General features: G+C 39.1%; 1 pseudogene; it reads right to left on the bottom strand.

The window, feature by feature from the left end:
• Positions 1 to 1,852: 1,852 nt before the first annotated feature.
• Positions 1,853 to 2,387, bottom strand: LOC101572864 (annotated as a pseudogene).
• Positions 2,388 to 5,460: the final 3,073 nt, after the last annotated feature.

The raw sequence follows: 5,460 nt of genomic DNA on the forward strand, positions 1-5,460 counted from the left end.
TGTTTTCCATTTTTTCTTCCAAGGCACCTGTGATTCCCACATTGCTCACTCTTTTGAGTTAAAATGTAAATGTTGTCTAGAAAGTAACGTTTATCCACATAAAATGATTTTCTGAAACATGTTACCCAAGAAAATATGGGTTAGCCAGAGAAAGGCAGTAATACAGGGCCAAGGAACAAAGCAGAGATAAGGAAATGTTTGAAGAGTCAGGGCAGGGAGATTAAGCCTGACAAAGAGGTGAAGAAGGCATTCACAAAGTACAACTAAGAATGAACATACACAAAAGACTCTGAAAGCATTGTAAAAAAATAGATTTGAAAATGGCATAATAGTGAATGTCCCGAGACAGCAAAATACAACAGAAAAGAAATCTCAACAAAATAGAGATTTCTTCAAAGAAAAAAATCAAATATTCTTTTGGTGATTCTGGGGTTCCTCAGCCACCAGCAGGGCCCAGGATCAAAGATAGCACATGGGGAGCAGAGAGGTGAAGGAGGATGTTTGGGAAAGCGTGGTGGTGGGTGGAGCACTGCTCCCCATGGACCTGTGGAACCTGCTCAGGTGGGGCCAACGTGTCTGCAGGGCAGAGGCAAGGTCTGGCCTGGCGATGGAACTCTGGCCAGAAGATTGACAAGACAGAGTTGTTCTGGCTGCTTGAGCAGTTATAGAAAGAAAGATAAGACTCATTCACTGAGGTCAGCCTATAGCCATAGCATGCTTCATGGCCAAGACAAGTTAGTACTATGCAAGAAAAAGAGCCCTGAGCACCTTTAAGTTCTTCCTTAGCAGGGCTCTGAAAAACAAAAAGGGGCAGTGCAGGGGAAGCAAATGGAGGAAAATATAATGCCCTGATCACTAGAAAAACATTCAAAGGTTCTCAGTCAGGGCTTCGTACAAAGCACTGTGGAGATGCCAGGCATCTTACAGATGGGCTGTAAAGGACACTTACAGTAACATCAATGCAGAAGAGCTGTCCTGCTGTCTTCTCCCATCTTCCACCAGGAGGGACACCAAGCCTTGAGAAAATAGGGGAGGGAAGGGGAAGAAATAACTTTTCAGTTTTCTGCAATAGATTCTTTCTTAGTTGAGTTTGTAAATGGGAATTAATTGGTAATAGAAGGGTATTTTTCTTTTTTCTTTTCTTTTCTTTTTTGAGACTGGGTCTCCTTGTGTACTTCAGGTGATTCTCCTACCTCAGCCTCCTGAGTGCTGTCATGCACCACCAGACCTGGATAAAGGTATTTTGCTTTCTTTTATTTTTTTAAATGTATTTAGTGCATGGTCTAGAGGGTCTCACTATACAGACTGGACTTGTAGTGATTCTCCTGTTTTCAGCCTCCCAAACTCTGGGATTATAGGCACATGCCTCCATGCCCAGTCTCAGTCACCATCTCAGTGTGCCCTGGGGGTGGGGCCAGCATGACAGGCCTGGGGACCAAGCCCCCAGCCCCTGTGCCTACCTAAGCTGATGCTTTAATCCACTGAACTATCTGGCTGGCCATAGAGGGATATTTTTCATGTATATACTTATGATGTAAAATGTCTAAGTGAAACATCTCGCCCACCTTTCAAGCAAAAAAAAACCTTCCCTCCCATTCTCCATAACAAGAATAAGTAAATATTTAAATATAAATCATTTTTAAAATTTTTTATAACTTTTTGAATGCTTATATCTGGTAATCTGAACAACTAATTTGAATATAACAATATGCAACACAACAATTTCTGGATTCCTATTATTTTGTTTAGTGAAATTCTGCATAATTTCTAACATTTTTTACTATTTTTCTTTTTTTAACTAATAGGCAATATTAATTTTACTTGCATTTATTTTATGCTTAATTTTTTCCCATGTCGTAAGTTTTTGTTTCTTTAGTTTCTTCTAGGATATCTTTTTCTTCTGTGCAACTTCCACTTCTGGTTTGGGAACAATTTGTTCCTTTTCAGTAAGGATCGTCTCAGTATGGCAGGGGGAGCTCACGGATGGGTTAATCCAGCTCTATCCATGAGCTCTATAAGTACAGCAGCGGTGCATCTTGGGTGCTTTGTTCACCTGGATACGTTCAATAACCAGAGAATGTACAGCTAAACCCTTAAGCTCAGCATTACTCTCTGCATTTTTAAGCACATACAGCAAAAATTCAGCACTCTTTTTGGGCCACCGACCCAGTGTCCAGCCCCACTGTTTGGCCTGGGCACACCTACCAACTTCACCATTGTAACGCCGGAATGGCACACATTGCTTCTTTAAGGTGACATCCTTGAGATCCTTGGTGGCCTTCCGGATATGCATACCCTCGATGGCCTGGGCAGTTTCACGTGTGTTCTTAAAGTGAACATGAAGATTTGAGCCTCTTGATTTGAATGATTTTGTGGGGTTTTCTAGGTTGAGAGAGTAGAAAAACCATCTTCACAGGTCACCTCAGGCCACTCACAGGGAGAGCTTACTATTTTTATTTTCTTTGAAAAACTAAAATAAATTTAAATCAAGCTCAAAATTTTATTATTTTGTGAACTGTAAACTTTCAGTCTTAGGGATTGAATTCAGGGACTCTGCACTGATTCATATTGCTGCTTCTTTTCTATGTTTTTATGTTGTGACAGAATCTCAATGATTTCTGCAGGCCAGGCTTGAATTTGCCACATCCCTGGCTCAGCGACCCCAGATCTATGTACTTTTATTTTTTATTTTATTTTATTGAGAAACAAATATCAATGAGACACTTTCCAAGCTGATTAATAGGACATTTTCAATAATTAATACATTGCACATTGTTATCTTCTCAGCAGTCATCCACAGCACAAGAAGCAGCCAGGACATCCCCTCCAAACACTACTACTACAAATCCTTCCTCGCACTGAACCAAGCGAAAGCAGCCGTACATCTGTCCTAACTATTCTGTATATACAAATACTAAATGGTCCTTCCTCTGTATCCCCCTCTCCAGTTCAGTCCTGTCAGAGATGGGTATTCTACTGGCATCTAAATATTATAGGAGCTTGAATTCAGCAAAACAATCCAACACAGTCCAGTAGTCCACAATAGCAGGGAGTTGTCCGCAGAAGTTGTTGACTTGAGCCTTTTACAGCTCAGCATATTAATATGGCTTCACTTTATATACCTGATCTTTATACTTTTCTGCTGGATGGTTAAGACCAAGATAAAGCAAGACCTATATAAAAAGAAATGTAACTTTTGTATCTGATAAGGTCAGTCAAGTCCCCTCAGGATTTATCCTGTAACCCTGTACTGCACTTTGTAGATCCTTTATCAGTGTCTGCCATGTGGATGAGTCATGGCCATTGCTTGACCAATTTGCTCTCTGTGAAAGTCTAAGAGAATGTTTTCTCTCCATGTGACTTTCCTTGGGCACACTCTACATCATTGATCACATTTCTCTGTGGCTCCATAATCTCCTTGATCAAAAAATTTGGGACACAACTGAGTTACATGATGTTACAGTACAGGTTCTCCTATTCCTCAGTCTTCACTGACCTTGAAAGGCTAGGGCCAAAATGTTGGCGGACCTTGCAGCCCTTTCTTTTCTCTAATTTTTGATCTGCAAACTTAGGTTGTTAACCCTCCAGAAGAGAAGCTTATTATTACCCTGCAATATATGCAGTTTGGTTTACCCTAACTACCTATCTAAATATCGAACATCTTAGGCATAACGTAGAACAGGTATCTTCCATCAAGTATTGATATGTTGAAATTTAAGTCCTTACAGAATATGAAGAAAAGAAAATTTAAAAAATAGAAATAAACAATTACATATTTTACACAGAAATTTAGAAATCTAACCACATACAGCATTGTAGCTGGACAGTCTTGTGACATTTTTTTTTCTTTTTCTTGGGTCTTTTCTTTTTTTCATTTATCACTCATTTAAAAAAAGAAAAACAAAAAAAAAGTTTACTTGTTTTTTTTTTCTTAGTTAGGTTTTTAATTTAAACTTTACTTTTTAACCTGGATAGATTTATTTGTTTGTTTGTTTGTTTGTTTGTTTATTATTGTACCAGGGATCAAACTTGGGACCTTGTGCTTGCCAGGCAAGTGTTTATGCCACTGAGCTATCTCCCTAGCCTGATGTGTTAATTTTTGAAGACTGTGAGATATAAAACAGGAAAAGACATGAATTTTATATTAAAACCATCACACTAATTTTCTGTCTATAAAAGTAACTTACAATCCTTGTAACCACCAGGTCGGTAGAAAAATGCTTTTATTGACATAAATTCATATCTGTATGGGGTACAGCATGAAAATATATGTCCAAGTCAAATTAATTAGGATTACCATCATCTTATGAGTTTATTACTGCTGTGCTGGGAACTTTAAACTTCCCTTTTTTAGGTTTCAGTAAAACATATGAGTTGTTTTGAGCTACAGTCATTTGATCGTCGTGTTGATCATTAGAATTTATTCCCCCAGGGCTGGTGAAACAGCTTAGCAGTCTAAGCACCTATCTGGCAAGCACAGAGACCCAGGTTTGATCCTAGCATCGCATTCTTTGCAGCTGAGCTGGCCACCAAAACTGGGAAGAGTGGCACACTCCTGTAATCCCAGTGCTGGAGAGGCCGAGACAGGAGGATCACACTGAGTCTGAGCTACATAGTGAGACATTGTACAAAATAAATAAAAGATTAGAAAATAGGAATTTATTCCCCAGTGTCCTTGCATTTTGATGCCCAACATTACCCAACTTTTTCTGTTTCCTCCTACTCTTCTCAGTCTCTAGTGACCACTATTCTCTGTACTTATATCATTTTTTCAAAGACTGTATGTGGCATAGGGTCTCGCTACACAGCTCGGAGTTGGAGTGGTCCTCTTTTTTTCAGCCTCTTCAGCACTGGGATTACAGACCTGTGCCACGTGGTGCCAAGGATCGAAACTCACTCCCTGCACTTGCTTAAAAAGATGCTTCGTCCTTTGAGCTATCTCACATGCAGAACTGTTTACTTGTGAGACAGTATGGTAATAATTGGAATGTCATGACAAGAAGTATGTATTTAGAAGACCAGAATCACAGGCACTCCAAGCGTGAGCCTTCTATTACACATTGCTATCTTCAGCACAGTTGCTTGGTTCACAGGTATCAGCATATATAGTTAATCAGGTTGAGAATCCTACAAATTGACTGCTAGTTTCAAAAACCTGTTGATGTTTCTCAGGATCATTGCCTTTCCCGTCTTGGGCAACCTATGCACTTTTAACTCAATAATGTGTTTTGTGACTTAACATGACCCAAAACATTGTAATTGCTAACAGTATGCAGAAAATTTGTGGACTAGCTACGTTTCAAAACATTTTTTCTCATTCTTGTTTGCAGTTATTCTTTGAACCACTAACATGCAAAGTGCAAATGTTGTCTTCTATTTCTTTTTACCACAACTTATCAGATATATATCTGACCTTGTCAGATATAAAAGTTACATTTCTTGTTATATAGGTCTTGCTTT

Source organism: Octodon degus, unplaced genomic scaffold (assembly GCF_000260255.1).
Source record: "Octodon degus isolate 3935 unplaced genomic scaffold, OctDeg1.0 scaffold00134, whole genome shotgun sequence".
Lineage (NCBI taxonomy): Eukaryota > Metazoa > Chordata > Mammalia > Rodentia > Octodontidae > Octodon > Octodon degus.